The sequence below is a fragment of the Dama dama genome, chromosome 20, assembly GCF_033118175.1.
Source record: "Dama dama isolate Ldn47 chromosome 20, ASM3311817v1, whole genome shotgun sequence".
Classification (NCBI taxonomy): Eukaryota; Metazoa; Chordata; class Mammalia; order Artiodactyla; family Cervidae; genus Dama; species Dama dama.
In genome coordinates, this window is record NC_083700.1 from 28,645,636 (window position 1) to 28,670,798 (window position 25,163).

At 44.1% G+C, this 25,163-nt stretch overlaps 1 pseudogene; it reads right to left on the reverse strand.

Moving 5' to 3' along the window:
- Positions 1 to 480: 480 nt before the first annotated feature.
- Positions 481 to 25,163, reverse strand: part of LOC133074507 (small ribosomal subunit protein uS2-like) — a 95,613-nt pseudogene continuing 70,930 nt past the window's right edge.

Sequence of the window (25,163 nt, forward strand, 5' to 3'; positions counted from 1 at the left end):
TTCCCACTGCACTAGTCATAGACAATGAAGGCAGATTTTTTCTTGCTGTTTCTTTATTCCTTCTTCCCTTCTCTGATTAATGATCACTGCACACCCCATCCTCTACCACTTTTCTTTCCTTCCACCTTTCCCTTTGAAGTGAAGTGTTAGTCACTCAGTTGTCTGACTCTTTGCGACCCCATGGGTTATAGCCCACAAGGCTCCTCTGTCCATGGACTTCTCCAGGCAAGAGTACTGGAATGGGCTGCCATTTCCTTCTACAGGGGATCTTTCCAATCCAGGGATCAAACCCGGGTCTCTCATACTGCAGGCAGATTCTTTACTGGCTGAGCCTCCAGGGAAGTCAGCCTTTCTCATTGTCTATCTTTTATCTATCTACCTACTTATGTATAAGAAGCTGGTTTTTTTTTTTTTTCCATCAACCTGTTTCCATTTTTTAGAGTTTATGGAAGATCAAACTAAAGACCACTTAGTGGTTGTTCATATCCATTCAGTGGCCTGAGAAGTGGGAGCTGCAAACCAGCCCTCCGTGGTGGGCTGAGCACTCTGATTGTAAGTAGGGAATAGCTGAATAGGCACCCAGGGCACCTGTGCCTTCAGGCCAGTCTGGACTCAGGTTGAGTACTAGTGAACTTGGGAGCTGGAGCAGTCCATTCACCTGAAATCTCTCCTTGGTCACAGCCTTTTCAGCTGAGCCTGCTCTTCCTTTTCAATCTCTTCAGGATCCCTTAGAAGCAGAGATCAGGAATAATTTCTGATGGGGGTTTACAGGAGGTGGTGCCATGTATGCCCAGAACTTCCCGGGCCAGCACCCAGCACATCAGACCCACTGAGTGGGCTCCCTTCTTGCTCCACAGGATGGCAATGTCCGCATAATGCAGAGGAGAGTCTGTGTTATGGGAACGATGGTTAACACAAGAGTCCTCTGTGAGAGGCTGGTGTCAGCCCTGGGATCAGTAACCACTGGTAATCTCGGCTCCCTGAGGGCTGCCTTGGATCTGGTTAGTGAAGGTTCCAGGAGTGGAGTGCTCACAATAAGAGGCTCCAGCGGCAGCAGCAGACTTCTGCACAACTCTCTGGCCAGTGTTCCTGGGGAATAGGACACTGACATCAGCCAGGTTTTCAATGACAACGATGGTGAGAGCTGCCAACAGAAGTTTTACCCAAGTTCTCTCTGGTTTTATGTTGTAGGTGCCACAGAGATTCCTTTTGTAGAGGTACTGTTCAATTTGTAAGTCAGGGTTAATGCTACCTAAGTGAGTTTCTGCTGCAAGGAATTTGGGGCCATCCTTCTTTATCTACAGGACATCAAGGACTGCCTTTAAGTGATTATGGAAATGCTGAACAATGCCGTATGGATCCCTGTCTGAGTAGTGCAGACAGGCCCTATCTTTCCCTTTAAAGAAAAAACTTCTTGGCAGTGTTACTTGCGTTATGTGTTTTTCAGCTATGTGAAAAGTTGAAAAAAACAATTTGTAAATTCCATGATATAATAAAATTTTTTTTCTTTTGAGTACAAAAACTTTAGGTTCTGAATTTAAAAATTATTTTGACATTTTAAGTTCAGTAATAAAATTTCAAGCATATGTTTTGTTTTAAATGCTTTTTTTTAAAACACCAGGTCCAAGATAGATTAACAGGTCTGGATTTATGCTCCCATATGAATTAACTATAAATTCTGATAAAATATATGAAACAGCAGATTTCAGGAAGTTGGATCATGTAACAGAAGACAGATCCCTGAGATGAAGGAGACCAACTGGGTAATTAATCCCCACTGTTGCCCTAACTTGCTGCCTAAAGAGAGTTTTCAGGCCGTGGCACAGGGAAGACAGAATCAGTCAGAGCCTAGAGGGCCTCCTGCACTGAAGAGGGAGAGCTAGGGGTTAGAGAGGCAGAGTGACAGAGATGAGCAAGCTACAGGTAAAGAGAACTCTAGAAAAACACAGAGGTTTCTCTTGAGTGTTCGGTTAAGTTCTGTTCAGTGCATGTGTGCGAGGAAAGAATCCCTTGCATGGATTAAAGGGGGCAATACTAGAGTCACACAGTAAATAGTACCTGTTATGACCAGCCAGGCTGGCAAACTTCATAATCTATAAAGCACTGGGTAGTGTAATTGGTCTGGTCTTGCCTCAGTAGCGGGGGAAAAAAAACATCCTGGATTAAATGCTGCTCTGGTTGTGCCAAACAAACCTTAAAAGCAAGACCTGAAAGCCTCAAACTGTTTCCAAGTATTTTGTGTTCCAAACAAAGGTCAAGAGTATTTATGAAATACACAAATATGCAGCATCCAGTAAAGTACAATAACTGGGATCCTGTAAAAGTTACCAAACATATAAAGTAGCAGAGGAATGTTGCTCATAAGGAGGAGGGAAATCTATCAGTTGAACTCTAACAACTGACACAGATGATATAATCAGTAGAACAAACAAAAACCTCTTCAAAACAGTGATTCAAAAAGCTCGGGGTGGCACATCTATGATGGAAAACAGTATGAAGTTTCTTTAAAAAACTAGATATAGAGCTACCATATGATCTAGCAATCCCAGTCCTGGGTATCTATCCAGAGAAAACTATAATTTGAAAAGACACATGTACCCCAATGTTCATTGTAGCACTATTTACAATAGCCAGGACACAGACGCAACTTAAATGTCCATTAACAGAGGAATGGAAAAAGAAGAGGTAGTACATATATACTATACATACATACATACTATGCTATACACATGTATAGTATATATATATATACTATGTATGTATACAATGAGATATTACTCAGCTATAAAAAAGAATGGAATAATGCCATTTGCAGTGACTTAAATGGACTTAAAGATTGTCATACTAGGTAGAGAAAGACAGACAGAGAAAAACAAAATAGTATATCACTTACATGTGAAATATAAAAAAAATAGTACAAATGAAACTATTTACAAAGCAGAAGTAGAGTCACAGACGTAGAAAGCAAACTTATGGTTACCAAAGATTAAAGGGGAGCAGAGAGATAAATTGGAAGATTGGGATTTACATAAACACACTACTATATATAAAATGGATATTAATAACTAATAAAAACACTGTATAGCCCAGGGACTGCTACTCAATACTCTGTAATAACCTATATGGAAATAGAATCTAAAAGAGGGTGGATACATATAAACATACAACTGATTCACTTTGGATAGCAGAAACGAATTCAACAATTAACTATACTGCAATAAAAATTAATCTTAAAAAGCTCGGGGGGAAAATTAAGCATGTCAACAAGAGAAATGGAAGATATAAAAGAAATCCAAGTTGAGCTTCTAGAGATGAAAACTATAATGTCTGAAATAAAAAAATATGCCAACTAGAATTAACAGGATTAACAAAAGATTAGACATTGTTGGAACAAAGATTAGTGAACTCAAAAAAACTCATGTGAACTCATAGCATTATGAGTGAACTCATAGCATTAGAAACTACCCAAATTTGTTAACCTCTAATGTGCAATGTATAATCGGTTGTTAATCCTATCCAGTGTACTTTTTCGTTTTTTGCTTTTCATCCTCAAAGTTTTATTCATGTCTCTTTTATATTGTCCATGTTTCTACTTAAATTTTTGAAACTATGAAATTCAGTTATAGTCACTATTTTAATGTCCTTGTCAGCTAAATTTAACATCTGTATCAATTCTCTGTCATTTTCAAATGGTTGATTGATTTATTTCCCCTCATTATGGTTATATTTTTCTGCCCTTTGAATGCCTATGGGGTGGGAGGTGGGAGAAGGGAGGGAGGTTCATAAGGGAGAGGACATATGTATACCTATGACTGATTTATGCTGATGTATGGCAGAAACCAATGCAATATTTTAAGGCAATTATCTTTCAATTAAAAATAAATTCATTAAAAAAATAAAAATAAACATTAGGAGTAACATCTAAAATGAGATCATGGAAATTGAAATCTAAGTGATGAAAAAAATAAACTAGTTTGTTGAATATATGAATAAATCTCTGACAATCTATTTCATGTAGAATATATTTCTCATAATAAATAGAATATATATTTTTAATTTTATTTTTTCATATAAAAAAAGAAATGAACGTCTAATACTTTTTTACTGGATACTAGACATTGTGAACTGTCTTGTTGGATGTTGGATAGCTTTGTATTCCTTTCAATATTCCTGAGCATTGCTTTGGGCTGCAGTGAGAGTCACTTGGAAGTTGTTTCATCCTGTTAGGTCCTCATTTTAAAACACTTTGTATGGGACCAGGATCATGTTTACTCTAAGCTCGTTGCTTCCCAACACCAAGGAAGACATTTCTGAGTATCCTACCCAGCACCCCAGGGTCATGACGTGGGAACAGCACTCTCTGTAGTTAGTGTGAGCGCCAGGTTCTTCCCTCTCCTCCGTGGGAGTGGTCCCTTCCTTATTCTCGATGCTCTCCTCACATCAATGCACTCATCACTGTTGTACAAGTCTTTAAAGGGACTCTGAGCATCTCTGCAGCCCTCTCCTCTCTGGTACCCTCCATGATAAGCTCTAGCTTCGTGTTTCTGGACATTCAGAGCAATGTCTCCTTATCTCATGTGGTCTGCTGGGACTTTCTGGGTTTGCCTTTCCTAATCACAGTAGGCCCAAGGAAGTAAGCCTTGTTTGTTCCCTGTCTATCAGGGATCAGTGTCCTCTGTTGCCTTGTATGAAATGTCTCAAACATCGTTTTGTCCAGTTTTAAAGGTTCAGGCAGAAGGATAAACCACGTCACCATTATTTCATTTTAGCTAAAAGTATAAATAGAACTCATGGGTGATTTACAAGTAATTTAATTATTGATGTGGTTGGCTTTATATCTACCAGGTTGCTGGCTGTTTTCTGTTTGATTTGTTCTTTTCCCTTTTTTTCTTTTCCTGCTTTCATTTGTGTTAATTATTTCTTCATGATTTCATTTTATATCCATTATTAATTAATTCATTACCTTTTTAAAAGACTGTCTTTTAGAGCAGTTATAAATTCATAGGAAAATAAAGAAGAAGGTAGGGAGATATCCCATTTATTCTATATATGTATGCCATACATTCTTAGTCTTCCCTGTTATCAATATCCTGTACCAGAGTGATGGATTTGTTATAACTGATGAATCCGCAATGGCACATCATAATTATCCAAAGTCCATAGCTTACTTTAGGTTTCACTCTTGTGGTTGCAGATTTCAACAAGTGTTCGGACAAGTGTTTAGTGACATGTGGGTTTCCCTGCTGGCTCAGACTAGAGTAAAGAATCTGCCTGCAATCCAGGAGACCTGGGTTCAATCCCTGGGTCAGGAAGATCCCCTGGAGAAGAGAATGGCTACCCATCCCAGTGTTCTTGCCTGGAGAACTCCAGGGGTCAGAGGAGCCTGGCAGGCTACAGTCCCTGGGGTCACAAAGAGTCAGACACAACTCAGCGACTAACACTTACTCTCAAAGAGACATGTATTTATTGTTATGATATCATACAGAGTATTTTCACTGCCCTAACAATGCTTGGTGCACTGACTATTCATCCCTTCCCAACCCTTGACATCCACTGGTTATTTTACTGTCTGTAGTTTTACCTTTTCCAAAATGTCATATTGTTGGAATCATACAACCATATAGACATAACTCTTTTAGATTGGTCTATTTCACTTAATAATATACCTTTATGGTTCCTACAGATCTTTTCATGTCTTGATGGCTCATTTCTTATTAGTATAGGGTAATAATCCATTGTCTGGATTTACCACAGTTTGTCCATTCACCTACTAAAGAACACCTTGGTTGTTTTCCAAGTTTTTGCAATTATGAATAAACATCTGTGTTCAGGTTTTTGTGTAGACATATATTTTTAACTCCAAGTAAATACCAAGGAGCACAATTATTGGATCATGTGGTAAGAGTATGTTTAGTTTTCATGAGGAATTGCCACATTGTCCTCCAAAATGACTGTACCATTTTCCATTCCCACAAGTAATATGTGAGAGTTCCTATGGCTCCGCATCCTGAATAGCATTTGGTGTTGTCAGAGTTCTGGACTATGGCCATTCTCACAGGTGTGTGGTGGTCTCTTGTTTCAATTTGCGTTTCCTAAGTGACATATGAGGTAGAGTATCTTCACATATGCTTTTTTGCCATTTGCATGGCAGTGCTGAAATGTCTTTGGCCAATTTTCTAATGGTTTTTTTTGTTTTCTTATTGTTGACTTTTACTAGTTTTTGTATATTTAGAGTAATAGTCCTTTATCAGATATGTCTTTTGCAAACATTTTCCTCCAATCTGTGGCTTGTCTTTTCATTACCTTGACCTTATCTTTCACGGAGCAGAAGTTTTAAAATAAAGTCCAGCTTATCAATTATTTCTTTCATGGATTGTGCCCTTGTTGTTGTGTCTAAGTCATCACCACATCCAAGTCGTCTAGGTTTTCTCCTGTTATCTTCCAGGAGTTTACAGTTTTGTGTTTTACATTGAGGTCTTTAACCCATTTGAGTTAATTTTTGTGAAGGGTGATCTGTGTCTAGATTCATCTTTTTTGCAAGTGGACGTCCAGTTGTTTCAGTACCATTTGTCGAAGAGACTGCTTGCTCCAATGTATTGCCTTTGATCCTTTGTCAAAGACCAGTTGACTGTGTTCATACGGTCAACTTCTGGGCTCTCTATTTTGTTCCACTGATCTATCTCTTTCCAGTTATGCAGTTTTCTTGGCATCAGTGTAGAATTCTGGACCCAAGATCTCTCTTGCTGTCCCTGGGGGTAGAAGATTTTTGCTCCTACTCATCTTCTAGCAGTGATGGTTCTTTGCCTATTTCCTGGGGGAGAGTTTCCTATATTCTCCCAAGAAACATGGGTTTTACTCCTTCTCTCCTCCCAGAAGCTATGCATCTTGAGGGTGCACTCTCTCTTCCTCACTAGCTTAAGGCTTTTGATTCATAGGAGAAAAGGATCCAAAGAAGCAAGCAGGGCTTTGAGCCTGTCCCACTCAGCCCTCATTACCTTCTTCCCTTCTGTGTCAGAGGAGACTCTCATCAATCTGCTGCCATGCCTCCATTCTTTCTTGTGAGCACCCAGGAGAGGCGCAGAAAGAGGCACTTACAAGTGAAGTGAGCTCTCCTGGTGTCTAGGGCCCCCACCGTTCCAAACTGATGTGCTGACCCACTCTTGGCCTCCAAGAATGTGTTAAGCTCTTAGTTTACTTTTCAACTGATTGTTTAGCAGCCTCCTCGTCCTCCCAGGCTCTGCCAGAGGAGAGACACTGTGTGCATCCCACCTTGCCTTTGATGGACTTCTTCCTCCTTGGAATTTGGTTCACCTAGTTGCCTTGTTAACACAGATCACTTGTGGGCTCTATAAAAGGTATAATTTTATAGCTTATCCAGCTTTTCCTAATGGTTAGGGTGGAAATAACTTTCTTTCCAGCTCTCTTCATCCTGAGAGAAAACCTCATTTTCTTCACATTGAATTCACTCTTTTCCTTAATGGCCAGAAGAGGTGAATTTCCTGTTCCACACAGAGGAGATTGAGGTCTTAGAGAGGTTATGCTCCTCAGTTGGCAAGTGGTGATGCTGGGACTCCTCAGCTACCAGCAATCTGTGAGATCTTCGCTGGGGTGGCGGGGCAGGAGGAGACAGCAGACAGCCTGGGGAGTCCTGGGAAGCATGGGAAATAGAGGCTGCCCAGGAGGTGAGATTCCATCTATTCACACCTCGGTTGGAGGCAAGAATCCGGCTATCAAGGAAAACCAAAAAGTTTGACTGGGTGGCTTTCTGAAACATCACTGGCCAGGAACTGGTCCACCCAGGGTAGGGGAAGGAGGATTGTGGAGGACGGCGCTGAAGCACCCTCGAAGCTCTGCTCTGGGCTTAGGATCCAGGGCCGTGCCTCACTCTGCCCCCTCCACTGCCTGCCCGCCTGGTCTTTGTAGCTGTGCACTCTTCCACTCCCAACCTTCTCCACACTCATCCACGATGCAGACCCACTAGCCAACTGACTGTTTCTCAAAAATACCCCTTCCTTTCCGGACATTGTCAACTTCTTCAAGGTGTTCCCCAAACCTGCAGTGCCCCACCCACCTACCACCCATGCCCTCAGTTCTTCCCATCCAAAGCTGAGTATGGGGGAACAGTTCTGTGTGAATGTTTGTGCCCACGAGAGTGAAGAAGGCAACTGTGGGCATCATGTATGTGAAATGAAAGAAAGGCTGTGGATGTGAATGGCAGGAGAAGGGCACTTCAACAAAGATGAGGGATGGTCCCGAGGACACTCAAGGGGAGGAGAGGTGGGCAAAAATGGGATTGCTGATTCTATCACAATTCTAGAGCAGCCCTGGAGAGGTGTCTCATCCATTGGCACTATTGTTTTGGCAAGATGTAAGTGTCAGGCTGCAAGTGAGACAGAGTTAGCGCAGCAAGTTAACAATGACAGCCTTTGTTGGGGATGCTCTTCCAAGCTGGCTGCATAAAGAGGTACCCCGTGGGGCTGCCTGCTGCAGACAGAGTTGGGGCACCTAGGGAACGGCTTGAGGGGCTGGAGAAGGTCTAATGCCAGAGTGGATGAAATCTCACCAATAGGGATTCAATATTTTACCATGTCCTCCATCCCGGGTCATTTAAAGTGCAAATCTTTCTAAGAAGGGTGATATGTTTGATTCCTTTGGTCTGTCTTTACGTGAACAGCAAGGGCTTTGAATCCTTTAGAACTGAGTTCAAATCCTGACTCTACCATTTACCAGCAATGAACTCTGTGATCCTTTTGTTTTTTACTTTGGAACTCTTCTGAGCATTTATTTCCTCTTTGGTAAAATGAGGATAATGACACCCATCTTACAGGTATGTGAGGATGAAGTGAGGTGTGAACCTAAAATGCCTCACAGAGCATTTGCCACAAGAATCATCCATTCACCCCTTCATTCAGCCAGTGTTGACTGAGCACCTACTAAGTGCCAGGCACTGCTCTACAAGCTGGGGATTCAACAGTGAATATAGCAAATTCCGCACCATCATGGAGCTTGTGTTCTAGAATAGAGGGATAAAAAGGTGAATAAACAGGTAACTATATATCAGATTGTAAGTGCTCTGGAGAGGGACTTCCCCCTTGGCTCAGCAGGTAAAGAATCTACCTGCAGTGCAGGAGATGCAAGAGACACAGGTTTGATTCCTGGGTCAGGAAGATCCCCTGGAGGAGGGCATGGCAACCCACTCCAGTATTCTTGCCTGGAGAATGCAAAGGACAGTGGAGCCTGGCGAGCTATGGGCCATAGGGTCTCAAAGAGTCAGACACGACTGAGGTGACTTAGCACGCACGCATGTGAGTGCTCCAGGAACAACAGAGCAAAGGAACAGAAAGTGTGGGGAAGGGGTGCCATTACAATTTTGTGTGGGGTGGTCAGAGACCTCTTTCTTGAGTTGATATTTGAGCAGGGCCTGAAGGAAGGGAGGGAGGGAGTGGCAAAGATCTGGGGAGAGAGTTGGTGGAGGAGAAAGAGTGAACAAAAGCCTGGAGCCTGGGGCAGGCTGGGCATGTGTGAGGAATAAGGGGAGGGTAGGAGCAGAGTGAGGGAGGGGAGCCTTGTGAGGGGAGGAGGAACCGAAGGTGTTCTGTGTCCTGTAGGATCTGTGGGCTCTGATGGGATCCACAGCTTTTACCCTGAGATGGGAGCTGTGGGAAGGGTGTAAGAGAGGGTGGTGTAGGTCCACGTTCACCCTGAGTGTTGCATGGAGTGTAGACTGCATGGTTGGGAAAGATGTAGACACCAGGAGACCATTCACGAAGCCACTGTGACCATGGAAATGTTGCCAAGGACCTTGGTCGAACTGTGTGGGCGGTGAGAAGAGATCAGATCCTGGATAGAAAGTGGAGTTGACAGGATGTGCTGATGAATGGAATGTAGTGTGAGAGAGACAGCAAGGGGCACTCCGAGTTGTTTAACTAAAGCAACCAGAAGGACAGATGTGTCAGTTACTGAAATGAGGAAGTTGAAGGGGGTGGGCTTTGAGTTGGTTTTGGACGTGTTTGGTTGGACACCCAAGTAGACAGATGGATGTGTGAGTCTGGGTTGCAGAGGAGAGGTTAAGGCTGGAGATAGCAGTGGGCAGATCGAGGTAGGGTAGTGTTTGAGGACCATCTCTTCTTTTGTCCCATGTAGGTATGTCTGTAGGCAGGCATAGAGAAGGCTCTGGAGGGAGGGCAGGGTTCTGACAGTTGACACGCAGGTTCCACCCCTTCCCCTGCAGGTGATTTTTGCAGGTGATTCTCTTCCCAGGTGGCATAATGGTAAAGAACCCTCCTGCCAACACGGAGATGCAGTTTCGATCCCTGGGTCAGAAAGATCCCCTGGAGAAGGAAACAGCAACCCACTCCAGTGTTCTTGCCTGGAGAATTCCATGGACAGAGGAGCCTGCCAGGCTACGGTCCATGGGGTTGTAAGAGTTGGACATGACTGAGCAACTGAGCACACACACACACTCTTCTTTGAGCTCATTTGTTCGTCCCTAGAGAAGGAGCTGGACCAGGTTGTGTTAAGGTCTGACACACCATGGCTCTGTGCGTCTCATGGAGATTCAAACATGCTTAGAGGAAGAGGCAGCACAGCAAGCCGTCCATAACTCGTGTGGGTCCATCTGTCAGTTATTTACCAGGAAAGCAGGGGGAGAGATCCTGGGGCTTAGAACCCACAGAGCCAGGTGCTAAGTGCAGGGCTGAGGACCCGTCTGGAAGGATGTGGGTACTGCTTTTCAGGGTAGAAGGGGCAGAAGATGGGCCTGGCATTGCTGCCCAGAGCCACTCCAAAAGTGGGCTTCCTGCACCTGCTCTCCAGGAGCCTGGCCATTGTCCCAGCTGCTGACTGGCCTGTTCCTTTTGCAGCTCAGACATAAAAGCTCCATTTTCCTAAGAGAATTGACTGCCTTTCCTACAGGAGGCCATCTCTCTGCCTGGAAGCTCTGATCACAACCCAGCTGCACATTAGGTGCAGGCTTCCGGTCCTACAAAGAACTGAAGGAAGTAGTTCTTTGGCTGGAAACCCACTAGTCTGTGATTGGTGGCCCCTCAGAGAGTGTCCTAATGAGGCGGAAACTTCACTCAGCCAAGAAAGAAATTAAACTGTGTTGTTAGCATCTCAAGTTGTCAAAATGGGTGCGCTTATGGAATAAATTATCATGAAATAAAAACCAAAAGCAGCCAAGTCAAGTTAAGTGAGACTCTAAGTCAAATCATGGAGACAGAGCAGGCTGGAATTTAAGGAAAAAGTGGTTGAAAATTATACCCAGTAAGTGGCTCCTTGCCTGCTAGGATCTTGCTGGTCAGAGGTGATGCCCACTGCCAGAGGGTCAATAGAGTCCTAGGTCCAGGCCACTCATGGTAGGGAGTCAGATGCCACCTCCATTGGTCTAAGGAAAGCAGAGACAAGGATGATCGAGGGCTTGGTGCTCAAAACCTGGTGTGTGGAAGATTCACATTTCAAACTGGCAGCGTGCTGTGTCCATCACCAGAGATTCAGCATGTGGCCTGGCATTCTATATCTGAACAAATGCCTCGGATGTTTCTGCTTCAGGTGATCCTGGACCACTCTTGAAGAAGCATGTATAGGAGGGGAAGGTCCCATATAGTAGGGGAGGGTTTTAGTGTTTCAGTGGCGGGTTTCGCTGACAATGGAGACAGAAGCCTGGCCCTGGACAGATCAGTTAGGCAGCAGTAGGATCAGGTTGCTAATTAGGCCTATGCAGGCTCACCTCTGGTGGCCAAGTATTGGGTCCATGTCAGTGAGATATACTCTTAGTTCCCCAATGATAGGCAGAGGGGTGTTGTGGAAGAAATGAAGGCAAGTGGAGGGTGTCTGTGACTCTGCCTGGGATGAACAGCGAAGGGAGAAGAGGGCAACTGAAAAGTTATATGATAAGTCAACATAATTTATGTGGGACATGTATGTCTATTTGTGTTTCAACCATGTCTAACTTTGAAATGAAAGGGTTTTGTTGCCCAAAGCTTCATCAGCAAGAGTGTTACCATTGGTACTCCCTGGCTGAGTACAGAAGGACTTGTTTTTAAACTGAGTCAAATTTCACAGAGAAGAAAGCTTGTCACAAATGTTTGTTGTTCTAAATAGGAGGATGCATTCTCGAGGGAAGGCTTCCCTGGTGTTTCAGATGGTAAAGAATCTGCCTGCAATGTAGGAGACCCAGGTTCGATCCCTGGGTTGGAAAGATCCCCTGGAGAAGGGAAAGGCAGCACACTCTGGTATTCTTTCCTGGAGAATTCCATGGATAGAGTAGCTTGGAAGGCTACAGTCCATGGGGTCACCAGAGTTGGACATGACTGAGTGAGTGACACTTTCATGTTCTCTAGGGATGGACTAGCATGGCATTTACTTTTCCTCTGATGTGGAGGAGAGGCTCAGCTCTCCTATGAGGATGTGTAAACTCCCTAGCATGTGAATATGGATAAGGCCCCATTGGCTGGAGTGACCACCCCATGTAAGCTCATCACCTCCCCCCTGTGCCCAGTCACTAAGTCGTGTTAGACTCTTTGCAACACCAAGGACTGTAACCCTCCAGACTCCTCTGTCCATGGGATTTTCCAGGCAAGAATACGACAGTGGGTTGCCATTTCCTTCTCCAGGGGATCTTCCTGGCCAACACAGTACCCTAGAAAAAGTGGGCTATGAGATACCTAAGCAAGTAACAGAGAAGGAAGGTGCAGACACTCTCCTTCAAATTAGTCAACTTTTGAACCAGCAGCTTGAATAGAATCATTCAACAGACTGTAATTTTGTTTCCTTTGACTGAATTTGCAGTTTATAACCCTAGACAGGTATAAAATAAATACAGAGATAATGAAATACTGGATGCAGACTTCTTTCTGGTAGGTTATATTGTATGGGATTTGTAATGAGTCTTGAAATCTTTCTACTGCTTTATATGTGCTTTGTTTGCTTTTCTGTTTTATAATGTTGGAAAATGGGTAAGAGAATCCGACACACCACATTTACAAGATTGATTTATTAATTTACAATTCTCGTAATTGTGGAGAATAATTTTGTTCTTGTTAAGTCTACCATGACAGGAGTTTCTATTGCCTGTAAGAATTCAATATATTGAATTTGTGATTATATTTTCAAATGTCTAAGAAAGTGTGATTAATTAAAAAATAAAATAAGTAAATGTTTAAGAAGGATTTAATCTATTAAACTTAAGTCAGTTGACATTAATCAAAGAGGCAGTAGAAATAATTTTTATAATTCTTTTGAACTATTGGATTTATATAGAAGAAATGGATTTGTAGGTTGAGCTTGAAGGTTTAAGATAAACTAGGCTTTAAAAATTAAAACTTTGTTATATCGCATATTAGATATTGAAAAAAAACACAATGAACTGTAGTTAGTGTTTTCAAGGTACAAAGGTTTTCTTTCTGCATATGAAGAGAAGAAAAGAAATTATAGCCACATTCTCATTAACTCTCTGAAGGATTGTTCCAAGTCTTGCCCCAAATTTGTTGTTATTGCTCTTATTAATTTCTGCCAACCTTTTGAGTCAAAAATGATATTTAATTAGTGCTTTAATTTACATTTCTATGCTACAGAGAGGTTGAACGTCTTTTCGTCTTGAACTAGACATTTATCATGATCTCAGAATTTCCGCTGAAGCCTTAAAGCTAAAATCAGTAGGTGTTTAGGAATGTAAACTGGTATAGTCACAGTGGAAAACTATATGGAGTTTCCTCAGAAAATTAAAAATAAAACTACCATATGATCCAGCAATTCCACTTTTGGAAACTTATTCAAAGAAAATGAGAACACTAACTGGAAAAGATATATGTACCCCCATATTCATTGCATCATTATTTATAGTATCTATGATATGGAAACAACATATGTGTCCTTAAGCGGATGAATAGATAAAATATTTTTATATATTATATAAATTAATGTATACTTATGTATATTAATCTGTGTATGTGTGTGCTGACTCTTTGAGACCCTACGGACTGTAGCCTGCCAGGCTCCTTTGTCCAGGGGATTTTCCCAGGCAAGAATACTGGAAGGTTGCCATTTGCTATTCCAGGGAAACTTTCTGACCCAGGGATCGAACCCACGTCTCTTGTGTCTCCTGTATTGGCAGGCAGATTCTTTACCACTGCACCACCTGGGAAGCCCATGTTAATATATATATAATTATATTATTTAGCCATAAAAAATAATAAAATATTGCCATTTGTGACACTGTGGATGCAATTTGAAGGCTTTATGCTAAGTGAAAAAAGACAGAGAAAGACAAATACTGTACAATCTCACTTATACGTGAAATTCCCCTCCCCTCTCCAGACACCCAAAGCTCGTAGATACAGGGAACAGATTGGTGGTTTCGAGGCAGGAGGGTGGAGAGCTGAGCAAAATGAGTGAAGAAAGTCAAAAGGTACAAACTTCCAGTTTTAAAGTAGATAAGTCAAAGGGAGGTAATGTACAGCATGGCTACTATAGTTAATAACATGTATATTTGACAGTTGCTAACAGAGTAAATATTAAAAATTCTTGTCATAGGAAAAAATTCTCTGTGTATGGGAAAGTCCTAGGACCCCCATTGTGCTCACTCACTCACTGGGTGAGTGAACCCCAGCACACAGCTGGCTCCAAAGCCAAGGCCTATCCTGTGGGCGCTCCAGCTCAGGCCTTCGACTAAATGCCCTCCTTGCCACAAAATGATAAATTCCTTCTTGAAGCGAGATCCAAACAGCACACTTCTATGGCTGCCACAGCAACCAGTGGGATTAAATTACATTTAAACCAGTGATGAAATACCCACTCCTTCTTTCCCTAGGGCAGAAAATGCTGTATTCTACAGGACTTCACAGAGGGTCTTCAGCAAGACTGAATCCTGAGTTGCCTACGGCAGTAACCAGCGTGATGGTGCTTGATTTTCCCTCCTTCCTTTGACAATCTGCTAGTCCATTATTTCTGTCCCTTGTGATCACTTGAGAAGCATACAAACCCTGGTCTCAAACTCTGCTTCCATGGGAACCCAGGCCGAGAGGCTGGCTGACTGAGTCTCCTAGGTCAACAGCGCCCTCTTCTGTTGGTACTGTGGAGATCAGGTTCTTGGACGAATGATAGGTGTGAGCGGCATCACCAGAGGCATGCTTCTGATTTTATGATACTCTCAGTTTCTGAGGCCACTGAAATTCAGATATTTCCTCCTGCTTTCCTTTTATTATCAAGCCTCTAAATGATGTCTCCTCCTTCCAAATTACCCACCTCTCCCCTAAAGAGCTTAAGGCTCCATACTTTCTCTATTGTCATGCCATCATCATTTTCTTTTTAAATTTCATAAGGCATTATCATTATTACTGTACTATATAGTCAATAGTACTTAGATTTACTCACAACTTTTACTGTTTTATTGTCTTATTATTATTTCTCACATACCAGGTGAGAAATCATATCATTTCTTCTGGAATAATTTTTCTTCATTCTAAAGAATCCTCCAGGTTTCTTTTTAGTGATAATCTTTGGTGGTCAACTCCTTTAGATTTTTGTCTGCCTAAAAGTTATTTTAGTTCATCTTTTCTTTTAAACTTTGTTTCTGAAAAATATTTTTATTGTTATATAATTCTAGTTATTTTTCTCTCAGCAAGTTGAAGATATAACTCCATTATATTCTGTTGTTCATTATTAGCTTTGAGTAAACAGTTGTCTGTTTAGCTGTCAATTTTTATAGCCCATTTCTCTTTTCTCTGCTTTGAAGATTTTTTCCTTTGGTGTTCTGTAGTCTTCACGTGGATTATTTTAAGAAATATTTTTTGTTTATTCATTCGGCTGCATTGGGTCTTAGTTGCAGCACTTGGCATCTTTGATCTTCATAGCAGAACGTGATCATTTTGTTGTTGTCACAGTAGCATGAGAACTCTTAGTTGTGGCATGAGAGATCTAGTTCCCTGACCAGGGATTGAACCCCGGCTCCCTGCATTGGGAGTGTGGAATCTTAGTCACTGAACCACCAGGGAAATCCCATGGATTTATTTTTTTTAAGTGTATTTTATTTAAGAAACATTTAGCCTTTTACGAGGTATTAGATATTTTTAGGGCTTCCCTGGGGGCTCAACTGGTAAAGAATCTGCCTGCAATGTGGGAGACCTGGGTTCGATCCCAGGTTGGGAGGATCCCCTGGAGTAGGGCATGGAAACCCACTCCAGTATTCTTGCCTGGAGAATCCCATGGACAGAGGAGACTGGCAGGCTACAATCCTTGGGGTTGCAGAGTCAGACACAGCTGAGTGACTAAGCACAGCACAGATATGTTTAAGCTTTTTGAATATTAACTAATTTAAATCTCAAAAAATTTAAACCATATTAGGTAGGTGTTATTAAATGTCTCTTCTTATGAGGAGACTGAGGCCCAGAGACATTAGGTAACTTCCCTAAGGTTACATAGCTAGTAAGTGGTAGATCTATGATTTCAACCAATGTAGTATGAAAGATGACAAAGAGACAGAATAAAGGATAATTTCAACTTTTCTGGTTTGGTTTGGGAATATAGTGGTGCTGAAAAGATCTAAAGGAAGGAAAACGTGTTGTGATGATTAATTTTATATATCAACTATAGTGGGTCATAGGGTGCTCAGATGCTTGGTCAAACATTGCTCCCACCACAAAATATGTATTAGTTCTCCAGAAAAACAGAAACAATAGGAGACAGCAATATCCATGTCTCTATGTCTCTCTCTTGCTCTATCTAGGCATCTGTCTCCCTATCTGTCCCCCCTCCCACCTACACATTTGTTGATTTATTCTGAGAGACTGGCTCGTGTGATTATGGAGGCTGAGAAGACCTGCACCCAGTCGTTGTCAGGCTGGAGCCCCAGGAGAGTTGATGGTGTAGACCTGGGTGAAGGCTGCAGTCTCAGGAACCAGGATGAGCTGATGTTTCAGTTCGAGTCTGAAGGCAGGAAAACAGCGTCCCACTTTGAAGGCAGTCGGGCAGAGGGTGGCGCGGCAGTGGGCACGTGCCTGTGGAGTTCACTGGTCCTGCCCTGGTCGCCCGCACCCTGAAGCTCCATACCACAGCGGAATGGCCTCTTGAAGACTCAATTTTGGTGCCCACCAGGGGGCAGTATGTTGCAAGACCGGGGCATGGTTCCCCAGAAAGCTACAATAGACTCCAGTCGGCACCCAATATAGTGTGCTTTTCCCTCCATTGCTCAGATTCACAGATCCAGAAACTAGGGGTGGGAATGGGAGCAGCACCACTCACGATGACCCTCAGTGACCCACTAGCAAAATTTTTGCTTCTGCTCCCGTGATCTTGTGCTCTGCTGGCATAGAGGTCTTAGTTCCAAAGGGAGGAATGCTTCCCCCAGAAGACACAACAATGATTCCATTGAACTGGGAGTTAAGACTGCCGCTCAGTCACTTTGACCTCCTTGTGCCTCTGAATCAACAGGCAGAGAAGGGAATTACTGTGCTGGCTTATGTGACGTGGCTTATGCCAAGGAGAAACTGGACAGTGACTCTACAATGGCTGCAAAGAGGAAAATATAGGGACTATGGGGGATTCCTTAAGTTATTTTAAAATATTACCATGCACTGTGATTAAAATCAATGGAAAATGACAGCTATCCAATACAGGCAGGAATATGAATGGCCCAAACTCTTCAGGAATGAAGGGTTGGGTCGCCCTACCATGAAGGCAAAGGAAATATAGGATGAAGCAATGAGTAGTGGAAGAAAATATATATTATACATAGTCTAATATTTATTATAACATTGTATAAAATGTCTATGTATAATATACATAATCGGTCAGTTGTGTCCAACTCTTTGCGACCCCATGGACTGCAGCACACCAGGCCTCCTTGTCCATCACCAACTCCTGGAGTTAACTAAAACTCATGTCCATCGAGTCAGTGATACCATCCAACCATCTCATCCTCTGTCGTTCCCTTCTCCTCCCACCTTAAATCTTTTCCCAGCATCAGAATCTTTTCCAGTGAGTCAGTTCTTCACATTAGGTGGCCAAAGGATTGGAGTTTCAGCTTCAACATCAGTCCTTCCAAAGAATATAAAGGACTGATTTCCTTTAGGATGGACTGGTTGGATCTCCTTGTAGTCGAAGGGACTCTCAAGAGTCTTCTCCAACATCACAGTTCAAAAGCATCAATTCTTCCGCACTCAGCTTTCTTTCTAGTCCAACTCTCACATCCATACATGACTACTGGAAAAACCATAGCTTTGACTACATGGACCTTTGTTAACAAAGTAATGTCTCTGCTTTTTAATATGCTATCTAGGTTGGTCTTAAAAGGAGCAAGAGTCTTTTAATTTCATGGCTACAGTCACCATCTGCAGTGATTTTGGAGCCCAAGAAAATAAAGTCTGTCACTGTTTCCATTGTTTTCCCATCTACTTGCCATGAAGTGATGGGACCAGATGCCATGATCTTAGTTTTCTGAATGTTGAGTTTTAAACGAACTTTTTCACTCTCCTCTTTCACTTTCATCAAGAGGCTCTTAGTTCTTCTTCGCTTTCTGCCATAAGGGTGCTGTCATCTGTGTATCTGAGGTTATTGATATTTCTCCCAGCAATCTTGATTCCAGCTTGTGCTTCATCCAGCCCGGCATTTCTCATGATGTACTCTGCATATACGTTAAATAAGCAGGGTGACAATTTACAGCCTTGATGTACTCCTTTCCTGATTTGGAAACAGTCTGTTGTTCCATGTCCAGTTCTAACTGTTGCTTCTTGACCTGCATACAGAGTTTTTAGGAGTCAGGTAAACTGATCTGGTATTCCTGTCTCTTTAAGAACTTTCGACAGTTTGTTGTGATCCATATAGTCAAAAGCTTTGGCGTAGTCAATAAAGCAGAAGTAGATGTTTTTCTGAAACTCTCTTGCTCTTTTGATGATCCAACGGATGTTGGCAATTTGATCTCTGGTTCCCCTGCCTTTTCTAAATCCAGCTTGAACATCTGGAAGTTCACAGTTCACATACTGTTGAAGCCTGGCTTTGAGAATTTTGAGCATTACTTTGCTAGTGTGTGAGATAAGTGCAATTGTGCGGTAGTTTGAACATTCTTTGGCATTGCCTTTTTTGGGGACTGGAATGAAAACTGACCTTTTCCAGTCCTGTGGCTACTGCTGCGTTTTCCAAATTTGCTGGCATATTGAGTGCAGCACTTTCACAGCATCATCTTTTAGGATTTGAAATAGCTCAATTGGAATTCCATCACCTCAACTAGCTTTGTTCGTAGTGATGCTTCCTAAGGCCCACTTGACTTCACACTCCAGGATGTCTAGCTCTAGGTGAGTAATCACACCATTGTGATTATCTGGGTCATGAAGATCTTTTTTGTATAGTTCTTCTGTGTATTCTTGCCACCTCTTCTTAATATCTTCTGCTTCTGTTAGGTCCATACTATTTCTGTCCTTTATTGTGTCCATCTTTGCATGAAATGTTCCCTTGGTATCTCTAATTTTCTTGAAGAAATCTCGAGTCTTTCCCATTCTATTGTTTTCCTCTATTTCTTTGCACTGATCACTGAGGAAGGCTTTCTTATCTCTCCTTGCTATTCTTTGGAACTCTGCATTCAAATGGGTGTATCTTTCCTTTTCTCCTTTGCCTTTAGCTTCTCTTCTTTTTTCAGTTATTTGTAAGGCCTCCTCAGATAACCATTTTGCCTTTTTACATTTCTTTTCCATGGGGATGGTCTTGATCCCTGTCTCCTGTACAATGTCACGAACCTCCGTCCATAGTTCATCAGGCACTCTGTGTATCAGATCTAATCCCTTCAATCTATTTCTCACTTCCACTGTATACTCATAAGGGATTTGATTTAGGTCATATGTGAATGATCTAGTGGTTTTCCCTACTTTCTTCAACTTAAGTCTGCATGTGGCAATAAAGAGTTCATGATCTGAGCCACAGTCAGCTCCTGGTCTTGTTTTTGCTGACTGTATAGAGCTTCTCCATCTTTGGCTGCAAAGAATATAATCAAACTGATTTCAGTATTGACCATCTGGTGATGTCCATGTGTAGAGTCTTCTCTTGTGTTGTTGGAAGAGGGTGTTTGCTATGACCAGTGCGTTCTCCTGGCATAGCTCTATTAGCCTTTGCTTTGCTTCATTTTGTACGCCAAGGCCAAATTTGCCTGTTACTCCAGGTGTTTCTTGACTTCCTACTTTTGCATTCCAGTCCCCTATAATGAAAAGGACATCTTTTCTGGGTGTTAGTTCTAAAAGGTCTTGTAGGTCTTCATAGAACCATTAACTCCAGCTACTTCAGCATTACTGGTCAGGGCATAGACTTGGATTACTGTGATATTGAATGGTTTGCCTTGGAAATGAACAGAGATCATTCTGTCGTTTTTGAGATTGCATCCAAGTACTGCATTTCGGATTTTTTTGTTTACTATAATGGCTACTCCATTTCTTCTAAGGTATTCTTGCCCACAGTAGTAGATATAATGGTCATCTGAGTTCAGTTCACCCATTCCAGTCCATTTTAGTTCACTGATTCCTAAAATGTCAATGTTCACTCTTGCCATCTCCTGTTTGAGGGGTTAGTACACTTCCAGTTCTACATAGGATGATTATCTCATGTGAGGTGGAACTATGACCTTTTTATTGTCTTTATTTGGAGATTAAATATGGTTGAAGACGATGTGATAGGTGCTAAGTTAACGAGGCTGACCTCGTGGAGCTTGCTTAATTTTTTGTGTCAACTTGACTGAGCCATGGAGGGGCCAGATATTGGTCAGACATTATTCTGGTATTCTGTGAAGGTGTTTTTGAATAAGCTTAACATTTAAATTGATGGACAGAGTAAAGTGGATTTCCCTCCCTATTGTGAATGGGCCTCATCCAATCAGTGGAAGGCCTGAATAGAATGGAAAAGACTGACTCTCCTCTAAATAAGAGAGGGAATGAGGTACAGAGATTCAGAGATGACCGTGATGAATCTGTGTGTCTTATTTCTAGTGACGTTTATGAAGCCACCAGTCAAAAGCACAAGCCTGAAACGTAGGAGCTTTTGCTAAAGATTCAGATTTAGGAGTGGTCAGCATAGTTCTCAGAACCATGTAAGTGTACATAACTGTCCATGCAAAGCAGGACACTTAGAAAATACAGTTCTTCACCAGAGTTGGTCTCAGTGTGTGGACCATAGGCCTTGTCTCACAAACATCTAAGGTACTAGTTAGAAAAGCACATTCCTGGATTCCCTCCAAAATAACTGAGTTGAAGCCTCAGGACAGGCCCAGGAGTCCTCATATTTAACAAGCATCCAAGTGATTTTGTGCACACCCGTCAGAACGTCTGCCCAGGGAGAAGGCAAACTGACTTCTAGAGAGAGCTGCGTTACTCACAGGGTGACAGGTGGCTGCTGGGCCAGTAGATGGCACCAAACCCACATGAACTCTTCCGTTTCACGCATAATCCCTCAGCCAGAATATAAAAGGACTTACTTGTCAAAGACTGCTCTGGATTCTTCAGCAGAAATTCTGTAAGGATTTCTGCCAGCCCGTTCCTACAGTGAAGGAAAGACAAAGACTAAAATATGTACTCTGACACTGTGTACCCAGAAAGATCTGCCCCAAAGAGCCTGGAATGATTGGCAGGGAGCAGGGAGAATCCTCCTGACTGACTTGCTTCAGCCACACTTATTCCATCGCCCGGGCCTGGGCAGGGGCCGGGAGGTTTACTGGGGGAACTCTGCTCTGACCCAGTGAGCGGCAGAGCTGTGGAGAGCCGGGGGCCTGCCCCCTCCCGCCTGGGTGTCCATGTGCCCCCAGCACAGGCCAAGCTTCCAGTTTCAGGGTTAGACACAGGGGCCTGGGTTGCCCTCTAGAACCAGGGGACCCTGGACTCTTTCCCTCAGAAGCAGTGCCTCCATGCGTGTTAGAGGAGTGTTAGAGGAGGGGGCCTGGGAAGGAAATATGAGACCTGGGGGGCCACGGGGTATGTGAAGAGGGAAGACGAGAATACCACAAGCTGTTGCTGGTCACTCACTCAGTCCTGTTTGACTCTTTGCGACCCCATGGGCTGAAGCACGCCAGGCTTCCCTGTCCTTCACCATCTCCTGGAGCTTGCTCAAACTCACATCCGTTGAGTCAGTGATACCATCCAACCATCTCATCCTCTGTCATCTCCTTCTGTTGCCTTCAATCTTTCCCAGCATCAGGGTCTTTTCCAATGAGCTGGGAAGAGGAGAAAACCACAGCTGAGTGTTATGCCCCATGTCCGAATCCCCGAGCGGGAAGAGAGAAGGCCTCCAAGACAATGCAACTCGCAAAAAGGGAAGTTTATTGCTGACTCGAGTCAGGACTCCTGCCACATCCAACGCAGTGGTGCGGAGTCAGAGAGCCCCGAGCCCAAGCTGTTACACAAATTTATAGGGTGAGCACACGCCGTTGGTAGTTGGTTTAAGCGGATTGCAAAGCAATTTCATTGGTCAAAACTTTCTCGCGTGCGGGACTTTCCCGGGGGTTTCCGCCCCCTTCCTAATTGGCAAACAGCGGTCAGTGTTAAGCAAAAGCTGATCCAGGTGGCCTGATAATCTTACCACCCAGGAGTAGGAAGGCCTACTCCTAATCTAAGCTGCCTGCCATGGCATTACTTCTGCTCGCCTCACACTGAGAAGAGGGAAAAAACAGGGAGAGTCCTGTCAGGGACTCCTGAGAGAGAAGATACACCTGAACAGGGTGACCGAAGAGGATTCAGGAGGGAGCAGGGTACACGGGAAGGGGCAGGGCTATGGAAAACCAATGAGAGATGCTGATCGCAGCAGTGCTGGTAACAGTGGGGAACGAGCCATTCTTCCTAGGGCCAAGGTCAAGTGCAAGGGCAGTGACTGAAATCTAGAAGGACAGCTGGAGTTGTAGGAGAGAGCCAGGACTGGGGAGGTACTAGCGGGGAATGCCCCCACCTTGCCTTACTAGGGTCTCCACTGCCTGCTGCCTCCCATCTATCTTCCTTGAATCTCCATGCAGGCTTCCCTTCGCACAGAGGGCAAGGGGAGCCTTTGATGCTGGTATGAAGTTCCCTTTGCAAGAAGGCAGGGGAGCCTTTGATGCTGGTGTCAAGTTTAGCCAAGGCAGAGGGCACAGAGGAGAAGGCAGAACAGGGGTCCTGGAGGAACAAGAAGAGACTACCAGCCTAAGAGGCTGGGACCAAGAAAGATACACTCTGGTGCTCAGCCTTTCACAATTTCATCATGATATCAGGGCAAATGCTGGATTTGGGGAGACACAGGGACATGTGCCGGCCCTAAAACTTACTCTACAGCAGACACCTTGGGCAGGTTCCTTAATGCTCAACGTGAAACAGTGGGAATGACCATGTACAACCTCCAGGTTTTGTGTAGATCTGGAGAGATAACATGGGGCCAAGGGGAGATGTGGGGACCTGGGCAAGGATCTCCCCTTGTCATGTCCTCACTATATGCCCAGGAATCAAGAGCATTGGCTAGAGACTTCTATTCCATGACCGTGCCTAATGGCTCACAGCTGAATCAGACTAGTCTTCAGCCTAGTCATTAGGTCCCTGGACAAGTGCAAGGACTCTCCTGCTGTAGTCTCTGGACCAAGGACAGCAATAGGGACCAAGAGGCAACAGGCCAGTTCCAGGCCCGGTCAGACTGGGCTGGACCCATTCAGTCATGCCCGACCCATGTTTTCAACCCACAGTCCAGGGGCCTGGTTCTACTTTTCAGAGACAGAGAGAGCCCTAATGCTTCCACAATCACCTGCATGGCCGTCTGTCCATCCTCCCTTCCCCTGGTGCCCTCTTATCCCTCAGCCCTGCCCCTCTGGTTCTCAGGGCCCCAGGGAGCAGCCACATGTCCAGAGAGGCCAGGCAGTGCTCCTGGGGACCCGGGCTGAGCGTGGGGATCAGCTCCTGTGATAAGGGGACATGGCTGTGACCCCAGGGTCAAAGCAATGACCATTTACCATGACCAGAGCTTGGGCTGGATTGGCTCTGAGGCTGGGTGGTACTGTTGAAGGAAGGACTCGGGTCCTGCACACAGATGGGGAGGGAGCCATGGCCCCCGCACAAGGCCCAGCCTCAGCCCATGTTTCTACAAGCAGCCTGCCTCCCATCAGGTTCAGTGTGCTCCTTCCGACACACACTGCACATCCCCTCACTTCCACCGCTGGCCCAGAGAGGACCACACAGGACAGTGAGGAGAGGGGAAGCAGGGCCGGGAGGGCCTGAGTCTGCCAGGGAACCAGAAGCCTGAAACGTGACCCCATACTATCTCCAAGTGTGGCCATGCAGTTGGGCCTTTCTTGTTAAAAAGAACCAATGAATAATGTATAAATTGCCCTTTCATGACCCCATTCTGGCATGTATCCATTTCTTAAAAATACAGCAGAAACGTCAAGAAACAGAAGTAGATGGGGCCTTTCTTGGTTGTGGGAGGTCCTGCTCCAGAGGGTCACAGAGGATTTGAAACAAAGCAGGTGCTTGTGTAGGTGACTTCCAGCCTGCATTCCCTGCTCCACCCCTCTGAGGGAGCCCCTTGAGTTAGGAGACACCCACGGAAGAGATTATGGTCCACCCACGAAGCAGAGGTGGAGAGGGCCTGGGCCTGCCGGGGGCTTCCTCCACGTGGGTGGCTGGCTCTTCCCCAACACAGGGCCTCAGTGGAGATCCACCCAAGAGGCTGAGCCTCACAGCCCAGCTTCTCCACTGCCAAGACACACACACACACACACACACACACACACAAACACACACACACATACACAGCTCCAGGGGACGCTGCAGAATCTTCTCCGTACACCAACTCCTAGGTGGGGTGCAGAGTCACCAGGAGCGTCAGAGCCTCAGAGTCTCAGAAACACACACTAAGCTAGCGAAAACCTTTAACTCTGGATTCCAACCTCCAGAAGGAGAAGGCTCTGCAGGCAGAAGCGGCTGCTGAGGATTACAGATGTGTTCAGGGAACACAGAGAGGTCAGGCTGCTTATTAACTTGCTACTAGCGCAGGCACTGGCACTCTGGGACGGGACTGACTTCTGGCCAGAAGTTATCAGATAACGCAGACAGTGGATGTCGCTTTTCTTGCTCCACAGATAAGGAAACGGAAGGTTGACAGAGTTGGGTAACTTGCTGGCTCACGAGGGAGTAAGGGATGGAAGATTCCAGAATCAGATATGTCTCCCCAGCTTTTTTAACAGC